Here is a 13,692-nt window from a genome sequence, read left to right on the forward strand (position 1 = left end):
TGAAAATATATACCTGGACAAATGCAGGAAGAATGTGTACCTGGGCCATCGTCGATTTCTTCCGACCAACCATCAATGTCGAAAGAAAGGCAAGCATTTCAAAGGCGAGGCAGATCACCGGAAGAAGCCCGCCATGCGTACCGGTGATCACGTACTTGCTATGGTCAATGATTTACACGTAATCTTTGGAAAGGGTCCCGGCGGACTAGCTGTTCCGAATGACGCTGAGGGACACGCACCCATGTAGAAGAAGAAATCTATATTTTGGGACCTACCCTACTGGAAAGAGCTAGAGGTCCGCTCTTCAATCGACGTGATGCACATGACGAAGAACCTTTGCGTGAACCTGCTAGGCTTCTTGGGCGTGTATGGGAAGACAAAAGATACACCTAAGGCACGGGAGGACCTGCAACGTTTGCACGAAAAAGACGGCATGCCTCCGAAGCAGTATGAAGGTCCTGCCAGCTACGCTCTTACGAAAGAAGAGAAAGAAATCTTCTTTGAATGCCTGCTCAGTATGAAGGTCCCGACTGGCTTCTCGTCGAATATAAAGGGAATAATAAATATGCCAGAGAAAAAGTTCCAGAACCTAAAGTCTCATGACTGCCACGTGATTATGACGCAACTGCTTCCAATTGCATTGAGGGGGCTTCTACTGGAAAACGTCCGATTAGCCATTCTGAAGCTATGTGCATTCCTCAATGCAATCTCTCAGAAGGTGATCGATCCAGAAATCATACCAAGGCTAAGGAGTGATGTGGTGCAATGTCTTGTCAGTTTCGAGCTGGTGTTCCCACCATCCTTCTTCAATATGATGACGCACGTCCTAGTTCATCTAGTCGACGAGATTGTCATTCTGGGGCCCGTATTTCTACACAATATGTTCCCCTTTGAGAGGTTCATGGGAGTCCTAAAGAAATATGTCCGTAACCGCGCTAGGCCAGAAGGAAACATCTCCATGGGCCATCAAACAGAGGATGTCATTGGGTTTTGTGTTGACTTCATTCCTGGCCTTAAGAACATAGGTCTCCCTAAATCGCGGTATGAGGGGAGACTGACCGGAAAAGGCATGCTTGGAGGGGACTCAATAATATGCAGGGACGGATATTCTTGGTCTCAAGCACACTACACAGTTCTACAGAACTCTACCTTGGTGACCCCGTATGTCGATGAACACAAGAACAGTATGCGCTCCAAACACTCGGAGCAGTGTGACGACTGGATTACATGTGAACACATCAGGACTTTCAGCAGTTGGTTGGAAACACATCTCAGAGGTGACACCACTGTTTGTGATGAGTTGTACTCGTTGTCCAGGGGACCATCTTCGACTGTATTGATTTACAAAGGATACGAGATAAATGGGAATACATTTTACACGATCGCCCAAGATCAATAGAGCACCAACCAAAACAGCGGTGTCCGCTTTGATGCAGCAACCGAGAGGGGAAAGGACACATATTATGGTTACATAATGGACATATGGGAACTTGACTACGGACATGATTTTCAGGTACCTTTGTTTAATTGCAAATGGATCAATCTGTCAAGAGGCGGGGTACAGGTAGACCCACAGTACGGAATGGCAACAGTGGATCTGAACAATCTTGGGTACACTGACGAACCGTTCGTCCTAGCCAATGATGTGGCACAGGTTATCTATGTGAAGGACATGTCTACCAGACCGAGAAAAAGAAAAGATAAGGAAGCGAATACATCATACGATGAGCCAAAGCGCTACATAGTTCTTTCAGAAAAAGGGACATTGTGGGAGTGGAGGGCAAGACAGACATGTCTGACGATTATGAAAAGTTTCATGAAATTCCTCCCTTCAAAGTCAAGGCTGACCCAAGCATCCTGATAAACGATGAAGATTGTCCATGGTTACGGCGCAATAAGCAAATGACACAAGCGAAGAAAAAGTGAAGACTTTCTCCCGCAACTATTATGATGATACCATGCCAACTTTGTAACAGACGAGTATGATACCATTGTCCATTTTGTACACGAAGTGCATCTAGTTTTTGCCGTAACCCTCTCAACTTTCTTGCACATACTATGTGGATGAAATGATGATACCATGCCAACTTTCAACATTTTCAGAGTTCATTTGAAATGCTTTTCAATTTTAGGGTCTTATAGCTCAAAATAATTAGTAAATGCATGAAAAATAACAGGCCAAAAATTAAAAATTATGCCACCTACTGGGCCACCACGGCCTGAATACGATTAGAAACCCATCCATGGGCCAGGATTCAGGCCCGCAGAAGGCCCAGTAGGCCCACAGGCATGTACAGAGAGGTTAGGCTCGTAAGCCTGCTTTACAGAGGAGCTCGACAGCTCAGGCGCACCGCACCTTATAAACAGGTGCGGCTCTCTCTCAGCTAGCAAGGTGGGACTAAACTCCCACCATCACGCCGCTGTGCAAGGCCATTGGTCCCGGTTGGTGGCACGAACCGGGACCAATTCCACCCTTTGGTCCCGGTTGGTGCCACGAACCGGTACTAATGAGGCTGTGGCCCCACGAGCACCTTTAGTACCGGTTCGTGCCAAATCATATAAAATTGATGCAACTAAAATTATCGAAGTATTTTCTGTTCAAAATCATTAAAAGCAAAATGAATTTTCATAAAGAACTTTTTTTGATAGAAACTTTAATAGCAAAAAGAATTATCATAAAGTAAAATAAATAAGTAATTAGAAACAAAATAAAATAAAATAAATAAGTTTTTTGTTGTAAGTAGAAACAAAACAAAATAAATAAAGCAAAAAAGAAAACAAAAAAACTAAATACAGCAAAAAAATTTAGTCGGAAATAAATAGAAGAAAATTATATAAAAAATTGTTGGGGCGCTGCCCGCTGGGCCTTCCAACCCTAGGGTTTGTAAATACAGGCCCAGAAGGGCTAGAAGGCTCAACGGGCAGCGCGCCAAAGTTAGGCCCAGAAGCCTGCTATAGAGAGGAGTTCGAGACAGCAGCCGCGCCGGGGCTTTTAAACTGGTGCGGGCGCCCCTCGGCTAGCGAGGTGGGACTAAACTTTTGGCCGCGACGTGGGCAGCAAGAGGCCTTTGGTCTCGGTTGGTGCCACCAACCGGGACTAAAGGGGTGCATTGGTACCGGTTCGTGGCACCAACCGGGACCAATGCCCCCCCTTTAGTCCCGGTTGGTGCCACCAACCGGGACCAAAGGCCGCCGCTTCCTGCCCTTTGGGCTGCTGAAAAGAGGCCTTTGGTCCCGGTTGGTGGCACCAACCGGGACTAAAGGGGGGCATTGGTCCCGGTTGGTGCCACGAACCGGGACCAATGCTCTCAGTATATAAGAAAGCACTTAGCGTTTTTTAGATTCATCTCTGCATCAGTTCCCCCGCCCCGACTACGCCGCCAGGCTGCCCGAGCTCGCCCCGTCGACGCTGTCGCCGCCCTCTGCTACCTCGTCGACGCGCAGCCGCCCCTTCCCCGAGCACGCCGCCGGCGGCCCGCCCCGACCACGCCGCGCGCCCCTGCCCCGACCACGTCGTCGTCGCCCCAGCTGCCCCGACCACGCCGTCGCCTCTGCCCCGACCACGCCGCCGACGCCTCTGCCCCTGCCCCGACCACGCCGCCATCGCCTCTGCCCCTGCCCCGACGCGCCGCTGTCGCCTTGGTCAGGGCCGGCACTGCCCCCTTCCTCCCTGTCTTTTTTTTGCATTTTTATAAAAATGTATATATGTATGTATATATGTTCTCTGTGTATATATATGTTCATGTATATATGCAAAAGATAGATTTTAGAAAAGTTAGGATTTTTTTCTGTTCATAGATTTTTTTGGTGATATTAATTATTGTAGAATATGCAAATGTTTGTATATTCATATGAACAATGCATTAGGAAAAACCTTTACTTTTTTTCAAAATTTTCTATTTGAACATTTTTTTATGAATGAGAGGAAAAAGGAAAATAAGAAGAGGAAGAAAGGAGAAGAAGAGGAGAGGAAGAAGAGGAGAAATAAATAAGAAGAGGAAAAAAGAAGAAAAAGAAGAGGAGAAGAAGAAAGGAATAGAAGAGAAGAAGAAAAAATAGAAAACTTTCTTCTTCTCCTCTTTTTTTTTCTTCTTTTTTTTCTTCGATCTTCTCCTCTATTCCTTTCTTCTTCTCCTCTTTTTGTTTCTTCTTCGTTTTCTTATGTTTTATCGGGTCTGTCGTCGTCGATATACCCATCTCCCGATAACTTCAACACGAGGGGGGGTCGATATACCCCCTCCCCGATAATATTATTTTCCCATGTACGTTCATTGTCGTTGTCGATATAACCCCCTCCCGATAACTTCAACACGTGGGGGGGTCGATATACCCCCTCCCCGATAACATTATTTTCCCATGTATGTATGTCGTCGTTGTCGATATATATAACTCCCTCCCAGATAACTTCGACATGATGGACGGTCGATATTTATACCCCCTCTCGACCATGATAACTTATACCACGGGAGCACCCCCCGGCCCTCTCGCTCGACCAAAACTCTCGAGGACACCCAAACCCTAGAAAAAACGATGTCGGTCTCCTACCCCCTCCCACCGCGCCCCTACCCTTGAAGCGTTGCCGAGGCACCCCAAACAATGGAGGTCTACGTTTGCACTAATATATCCACCTGCTGTCATGTTTGTGTAATAATTGCCATGTTGTAATATTTGCAGAAACAATGGAGCACGGACGAGACGAGCAAGCAGAAGAGGTGTTGGGGGACATAATCTTAGCCGGAGGTGATATCTTGTCGTATCTTAACGACAATGATGGTCTGGAAGAACAGGGTGAAGAAGCAGGCTACGGTGATCGAAGAGTGGAGGAGGAAAGACATGATTATGATGGCTCCGGTGACCCAATGCTGGTGCAAGGAGCCTGTGGTGACGGCTCCGGTGACCGAACAGAGTCCGGCCAGGTAAATATATTAGTTAAGCCTATGCTGACTAGCTAATTGATGCATTCATTGTTTTGGTATGTACACATATTAATTAACACTCGTCTTTCTTCTTTTTTCTAGACCTCCGGATCGAGCACAACTTCGGTAAAGAGACGAGGCCCGAAGAGAAAGTTGCGCTCGGATGAAAGGTTTGAGATCACAGCAATCGCGCGCGACGGCCAACCGATTGAGCCCATCCGGACAAAGGATGCATTTGCTGCTCAGTGCGGGGTTCTAGTGAGGGACAAGATCTCGATCAGCATCCAGCAATGGTATAAGCCTAAGAAGGAAGACCCTGAGGTGTCTTATGTCAATGATATGCAGAAAGATGATCTTTGGACTGAGCTGAAGGCAAATTTCACCCTACCGCCAGAGGAGGATCCGGAGAAGCCAGTTAAAGAGCAATTAATCAAGTCTCATGATCTTAAGAAGATGGCAGACCTATTCAGGAGGTGGAAGAATGAGCTAAAAACGTTTGTCGACAAAAAAGAGACACCAGAATTCATCGTCTGGTATGAGAAGATCAGAGATCACTGGCCCGCATTTGTGGCCCACAAGACATTGGAAAAGAGTAAGAAGATGTCAGCGACAAACAAGAAGAATGCTGCGAAGAAGAAGCTTCACCATCGCACGGGGTCAGGTGGCTACCTCAAAGCCCGGCCTAAGTGGGCCAAGGCTGAGAATGATCTGCTTGAAAAAGGGATCGAACCACAGACAATGAACTGGACAGACCGTTGCCGGACATGGTTCTTCGGGGCTGGCGGAACCTTGGACCCTGTATCAGGGAGGTGCGTTTGGACGAACGAGCTTTTGAGAATACCAGTCAAGAAGATTCAACAATATATCGATGCAGCGCAGGAAGGGACGTTCTTTCCAGACAGAGAGAACGACGAGCTCACAATGGCCCTCGGGAATCCTGAGCACCCTGGACGGACACGAGGCACGCCAGGCTCCGTTCCGTGGAAGGCTGGTTTTTCGGACGCGGGCGGTTACAAAAGCCAGGAGAGGAGGAAAAAGTGGAGCAGATCCAAATTCAGAAGCTGCACGAAAGGGTTCAAGCGCTAGAGGAACGAGATGGCAATCGACATGCCGAAACTACCCCCGAAGCTACACCGCCATCTCAGCGGAGAAGCAGCGTGGCTTCCACCGAGCTGCTTCAGCCGGAGCATGTCTTGACGGCTCCTGCTAGCTACCCCGTGGATGCTATCATGGAGTGTCAACATTGCCACCTTATGGCGCAATGGCAGAACTTCAAAGTCAAGGCGGCTGTTGGCTCTGTTTTACCTCCTGAACCCGGCGCAACCTACCACTGCCGGCCGATTCCAGAAGGATATGCTAGGGTGATGCTGGATGAAATAACGGAGGGATATGAGGACCTCCAGCTTGACCACCCTACCGGTGAAGAGGAGACTCGGCTGGGTTCTGCTCTGAAGACTCCATGCCTATGGCGGAAGGAGCTCATCAACCTTCCGAACTGGACGGCTCCAGCGAGTAAGGGCACTCCGCCTCCTCCTCCGCCTCCTCCTCCGATGAGTGATCAGGGCACTCGGCCTCCTTCTCCGGCGCGTGGTGGCACTCCGCCTCCTCCTCCGCCTCCTCCTCCGGCGAGTTATCAGGGCACTCAGCCTCCTTCTCCGGCGCGTGGCGGCACTCCGCCTCCTTCTCCGCCTGCGCCGGCGCACCAGAGCTGCCAGCCTCCTGCTTCTCCACCTCGTCAGCAAGGGCGGAAGAGACCCGCCGCCACTCCGGCTGCTCCGGCGCGTCGTAGTCCTTCTCCTCTGCCTCGTAAGCAAGGAAAGAAGACAGCCGCAGCCGCTCCGTCTGCTCTGCCGGCGTCTGGCAGTACAGCTGCCAGAGGCGGGAGGCAATACAGATTCGGTCCTTCTCTGAAGACTCCAGAGAAGTTACCATACGAGAGGACCGAGGAGGAAACCAGGAAGATCGTGCGAGACGAAGTGACAAACTTCTTTGAAGGGGTGAAAGCAAAGAAACATCCACCTCCGGAGGAGAAGGTAGATCCGGTGAAAGCAAAGCGCACTCTGGCTGCCCTCACAAAACCACCAAAGTCTCCACCGAGAGGCAACTATGAGCGCATTCTTGAAAAGACATATGCCGAAGCGGAGCGGTCGGGAAGTACTGTTAGTGATCAAAGGTTAAAAGAACAACGAGCTGGGAAAAAATTGCCTAGCTCGGCGAACAAGCGAACCAATCGTGCCCCCCGCTCAAGGTGTCAAAAGACATCGTCGCTAATGATCCGAGGATGGTGGCCGGTTATAGCAATCTTGGAGATTACCTGCCCGACGATGTACATTATGAAATCATGGAGGTGGACGAACACAAATACCATTACGGGAAGCCTCTCGTCAAAGATGAAAGATCTCTATCAACGATGATGCGAAGATTACATGATTGGTACATGAAAACCTGCAGAGAGTCTGATGGGATGAATACTTTGACGCTGAGAGTTAAACCGGAGCATGACCTCGTTGGAATTGAACTGCTGAATGTTCCATTTGAGGATTTCTTCCAGTTTTTCAATCAAAAGGCCCTCGATAAAACAACGATCACTTGCTACTGTCTGTAAGTAGTACTACTTCTGTCATTAAGTCTCTCTATATAGGTCAGCTCTTTCATTGCATGTATTTATAATTATCCTCACTATATTATGCAGATTGAAGATCGCCGAATTGAAGAAAAGACAAATCGGTGATATTGGGTTCATTAACACAAATCTCATAGATGCATATACGGTTGAAAAACATGCCAAAGAAGCCGAGGCCAACTTGCTACGATCGTTGGTATTAAATCAAAACAAAGATATAATACTCTTTCCTTACAACTTCAAGTGAGTGTTACTGTCTTGTGCATATTCGGTTTCCCTTATTAGTCCAGGTTATGGTAATGTAATTGATGACTTATGCATGCATGCGCAGCTTCTACTATATTCTCCTAGAGATTAAGCTTGAGCAGGGAGTAGTAACCGTCTTAGACTCGAGACGAAATTATCCCCAGGACTATGCGAACATGACTCAAATGCTCGAGAAGTAAGTTAAATCGATCATTATCCACCATATCAGCAACTTTGTTCATTTCCTGATATCAAGTAATTGTTTTCTTCGTCTGGCAGGGTTTGGAGAAAATTCACCACAAAAGCTCCGGGACTGCCGAAGAAGCTGCAATTTAGACACCCGAAAGTAAGTACTATAGTAGCATGTTCCGCACATCTCCTAGTGATTCAAGCGCTAGTTTCATCAATACCATTTAGCATGCTTGCTTATCAGTTAGATTGACCTCTATTTCTTGTAAAGTGGTTGTGGCAGGAACAAGAGAATGATTTCTGTGGATACTACGTTTGCGAGTCTATCCGCCACACGACCTGTGAGCGGGGCTACTCTGACGAACAATATGAAGTGCGTAAGCAATAATATTCACAATTTTATTTTATTACCATCATTTGTGTCGAGTTTCATTTATTCATATATATATGTATTGAACCCCTTCTTCAAATTAGATGTTTCGGATGCGGGATGAACTCCTAGCAGAAGATCGTATGCGAGCAATTCAAGAGGAATTGGCAGCATTCTTCCTTGACCACGTGATCGCTGAAAATGGAGAATACTATGTGGACCCTGTGTTCTTACAATTTAATTAGGAGATTATATTGTAAGAGATAATTATTATATATATGTAGCCGGTAGTGTCAGATAGATATACGAGAACTTGTTGTTCGACCAATCTCTCGGAGAAGGAGAGGTAGTCGATATCACTTCTCTCTGTATCCATATGTTCATGACGATCTCCTGTTTCCTTCATTTGCTTACTAGCTAGCGTGTCTAATCCTCTCCATACGTATATAGTACGTAGCGTCGACCAAGCACGGAGATAAGAGATGACACTTCTCTCTATTAATTAGCTAGCTAACACAATATATGAAACACCTAAATTAACCCCCCAAAACCCCCCAACCCCCCCCCTTTCAAAAAAAACAAAAACCCCAACCCCTGAAATGCTGACGCGTGGATGCCTATTGGTCCCGGTTGGTGACACCAACCGGGACAAAAGGCCCTGTCTATTGGTCCCGGTTGGTGGCACCAACCGGGACCAAAGGCCCCCCTGCCTGGGCTGGCAGCAGCGGCCACGTGGAGGACCTTCTGTCCCGGTTCATGTAAGAACCGGGACTAAAGGGTTGGGGCTTTAGTAACGACCCTTTAGTCCCGGTTCGAAAACCGGGACAAAAGGCCCTTACAAACCGGGGTAAAAGCCCCTTTTCCTACTAGTGGAATTCCACCGCTCCCCAACTAAAGAATGCCTAAACTGAATATTCAAAGGGGTCGATTGTAATATCGTGCCAACATAACTCTCCTTACGTTGGACAATGTTATAAAGACTTGGATATTGAATTGCTAATGGCGCCTCCCCTAGCCATGTGTCCTCCCAAAATCGCGTGGTCATCCCATTACCAACAACAAATTTGGTTCTATGAAAGAATAAGTCTTTAATTCACATAAGCCCCTTCCAGAAAGGTGAATCTGTCGGCCTCGCGGTGACTTGTGCTAGCATTTTTGATTGTAGATAATTGTTGCGTAAAATTTGTGCCCACATACCATCGTTCTCTACCAAAAGCCTAAATAGCCATTTGCTCATAAGGCATTTACTCTTTATCTCCAGGTTCTCAATACCGAGACCTCCCTGATCCTTGGGTCGGCATAATATATCCCAACGAGCTAAGCGATATTTCTTGTTGGTCTCATCCGACTGCCAGAAGAATCGAGATCGAAAGAAGTCTAGTCTCCTCCGTACCCCTTTGGGTACCTCAAAGAAGGGTAGCAAAAACATCAGCATACTCGTCAGTACCGAGTTAATGAGTACTAGTCGTCCACCATACGACATTAACTTACCCTTCCAACAACTAAGCTTTTTCTCAATTTGATCCTCGATGCACTTCCACTCCTTGATAGAAAGCTTCCGATGGTGAATTGGTATGCCCAAATAGCTAAATGGTAAAGAACCCAGCTCACAACCGAACAATTGTCTATAAGTATCTTGCTCCTCTTTGGCCCGACCAAAGCAAAAGAGCTCGCTTTTGTTGAAATTAATTTTTAGCCCTGACAATTGCTCGAAGAGACATAAAACCAATTTCATATTCTGAGCTTTTGCAACGTCATGCTCCATGAAAAGAATAGTGTCGTCTGCGTATTGTAAAATGGATACTCCCCCATCTACCAGATGAGGAACTAAGCCATTTACTAGGCCATTCTCCTTGTCCCTACCAATAAGGACGGTCAACATATCTGCCACTATATTAAATAAGAGAGGAGACATTGAATCCCCTTGTCTCAAGCCTTTATGGGTCTGAAAATAGTGGCCTATATCATCGTTAACCTTAATGCCGACACTACCTTTTTGGACAAGGGAAACCACTTGGTTCCTCCAAGCCTCAGAAAAGCCTTTCATGCGCATTGCTTGCTGAAGGAACGGCCATTTAACTTTATCATAAGCCTTTTCAAAATTCACTTTGAAGATAACCCCATCTAGCTTCTTCGAATGTATTTCGTGAATCGTTTCATGTAGAACAACTACCCCTTCTAGGATGTGTCTACCAGGCATGAAGGCCGTCTGACTCGATTGTACCACCGAATGGGCGATCCGCGTCAACCGGTTCGTCCCCACCTTCTTGAAACTCACGTTTAGGAGGCATATCGGTCTGAACTGTTCGATACGAGCTGCCCCTTCTTTCTTTGGCAATAAAGTAATCGTACCAAAGTTTAGATGGAATAGTTCTGGATGCCCATTAAAGAAATCGTGGAACATAGGCATAAGGTCGTCCTTAACAATATGCCAACATCTCTTATAAGACTCCGCAGGAAACCCATCTGGTCCCTGTGCTTTATTCGGTTTCATTTGTGATATTGCATCTAGCACCTCCTTTTCAGTAAAAGGCGCAGCCAAGATCTCATTCTCTTCCGTCATAAGCTGAGGTATATCTCCAATTTCAGACTCATTCATGGAGACCGTACTCTCTGCCGGTGGCCCGAATAATTGTTTATAATAGTTGGAGATATATGATTTAAGGTTCTCATGACCCACTATGGTACCTTCATCTTGCTCCAGCTGGATGATTTTCTTCTTTTGATGTTTACCATTCGCAATCATATGTAAGGATCTCAGCGGATCACGATCCAGGCCTTGCCATTCTTGAAGGAGATCGCACTCCAAGATGGATTAAGCGACCAAAAATAGGAGTAGAAAGAAACAGTAAAGAACCACCCAAGAGGGCAAGGTTTCTCAAGCTCTTGATTGTCACCAAAGAAATAGTTTATAACCATTTTAAACTACTCGGAAGTGAGCCTGCTGCGAAAGTTACCCTACGGCAGCAACTACTCATACGAAGGCCCGAGATGTTTGTGCGAAATACAGAAAGTAAACTTACAGATAATTTTCTTGTACTAAGAAAATGCAGAGAGTTTTGAGAGCCATGCGACACCGCCTACTGACTGATACAACATTATTAGTGACACTGCATCCTGGTGCCATTTCGACTGGACAGTCCTGTAAGCAAGCTTGTATAAATTCTCTAGTCTCTACGGATAGGCACATGCCATTTTTTCATTCTTTACTGTGCAGAACCGGTCGATATTACTGAAATGGGAACTGAGCATCCTGCGGAAATCCCCATGAGACCAGCTACTATTGATAATACGGTGCTGCTGGTGAATCATGAAGCTTTTGCTAATGCACAAGAATATCCGGTAATTAAGTGTTGTATGTGCATCTCATTTTTTTAATTACTACTTTGGTTAACTCTTGGGGTATGTTAAGTTGTATATATGCTCTCTCTTCAGCGGGCACCTGCCAATTTCTGTTTAATTTTTAGCCGTGCAGTACAACTTGTTACTTTTGAGATGGGAAGTGTGGTGGCTGCCAAAAATCCATGTGGTGCCAGCTACTACTGATAATACAACGTAGTCGGTGAATCACGTCGCCTTTGTTAACGCACAATAAGAATATGGTCCGATCACCAACATTGAAAGTTTTTAAAGGAAGGTGGAACGGGGTGGCGGTTTGAGAGGACCAACAGATGGAAGAAGGCACAAAGGTAATTTACACAAGCTAATAACTGTCTTAATTTCTTCCAATGCTCTCTTATTGGGGTGAATGAATCTATTCAAGTGGCAAGTGACACGGAAGCTGGTAGATCAAGTTTTTGTTTTTGGCTAGCACGGAGAAGTCTGACAGTGTGCTACAGAAAATTTTGGTTATAAGGCTAATCAGGAGCTGCTCTGAGATGATAATTTTTTTTAAAACGGAGGTTATCCCGCGGCCTCTGCATCAGAACGATGCATATGGCCATATTATTAATAAGCAAAAGGTTCAAACAAAGTCTTCAGGTCTCAAAAAGTAAAAATGGCTCACATAGAGCAAAAACAAAGGAGAACGATAGCCACAACCGGCAGGCATAAGAGAAGATAGGAAACTAAACACCTATCCTATTACATGACCGTCATCCAAACCTGTTGAAGATAGCTCATGCTACCGTCTCCCACCGGATAGACCCAGTAACCAAACGCTCCTTGGCATCCATCGGAGTGAGTACTGAGATGATAATGGGGATGTAGTTATTTCTGGTAAATGTTTAGCTTCTGTAAGTAGACCTACTTAGTTATGTTTCCCCTGGTAGAAGTAAACAGTGGACCATTTATTCCTTTAGCAGTCTGTTTGTGAATATTTGTGCAGTGTGACAGCACATTCAGATTGTTTTCTGTTTCTTTCAATGATTTGTGTGGTTCAATTTCTGAAGTAAAATGGAGATGTTAGAAATTTCATGGTTGCTGTAGTTGGTTTAGTTTGGACCAATCATGAACCTGTTTTGATCAGTTTCTATTGATGAATTGGGTCCTCAGCTGGTGCTGGGAGTACGGCTACAACTATGGACTCTGTCTCGTGCGGATCCAATAAGTTCCTCCTCTCTGCACTTTTGCTTCAGTACGTGAGCATGTCAATTTGGTGGGCTTTCTGTTTTAACATGGACCTTCATTCAGTTACAGGATCGTCTATTTGTATGCTCTTGACAATGCTATATGACTGTGGAAATGCTATATGGTCCTACATTTTACAGATGGTTTTCCTTTTCTTTTACCTGTATGCCTGAACTAAAGAATTGGCAGAGCAAGCGGATGCCGGTAAGAAATATGAAACGCAGACTGCTCTGCTCCAGCGACTCCATCTTCCTCCTCCAGAGCCGAGCATGGAGCAGGGAGTACTATGAGCAAGGAACAAGGAACAAGCATCAGGAACCCTAGCTAGCTCGCTCCAGATCGAAATAGAACACTTACAGATCAAGCCACGATGAGTGTCCCCACTCGAGCTTTAGGATAGGATGCCGCCGGTGCCGGCTCCGTCTCCGGGCAACCTCCGCGGCACCGGCCACCGGAAGAAACATTGGCTCGCCGCCTCTCCGACATCTTTCTCTCACGCCTCCTCTGCTCCGGAGACACGCCCGCAGCCACAGATCGGACGGGCACCAAACATCAGCTGCGATTTGTTAATTCTTCTTTTTTTTTCCGTTGACTGCCTCTCTTCCCGTAATTCTTTTTCACAAACACCCCTAAAAATATATATTTTGCAAATGTAACAAACCTAATGTTACAGGATGTTTCTACAACAAGGATCATGTTGCAATCACCTCGTGTGCAGATCGAACGGCTTACGACCCGACCAATCTTTTAAAAAGATCAATAGGCCAACGTGTAGCACT

At 46.2% G+C, this 13,692-nt stretch overlaps 1 long non-coding RNA gene across 1 annotated transcript; it reads right to left on the bottom strand.

The window, feature by feature from the left end:
• Positions 1 to 12,984: 12,984 nt before the first annotated feature.
• Positions 12,985 to 13,464, bottom strand: LOC123169795 (uncharacterized). Its single transcript, XR_006484954.1, has 2 exons — positions 13,271 to 13,464; positions 12,985 to 13,197 (listed from the first exon to the last, which is right to left on the bottom strand). It is a non-coding gene; the product is annotated as an uncharacterized lncRNA (long non-coding RNA).
• Positions 13,465 to 13,692: the final 228 nt, after the last annotated feature.

The sequence above is a fragment of the Triticum aestivum genome, chromosome 7D, assembly GCF_018294505.1.
Source record: "Triticum aestivum cultivar Chinese Spring chromosome 7D, IWGSC CS RefSeq v2.1, whole genome shotgun sequence".
NCBI lineage: Eukaryota > Viridiplantae > Streptophyta > Magnoliopsida > Poales > Poaceae > Triticum > Triticum aestivum.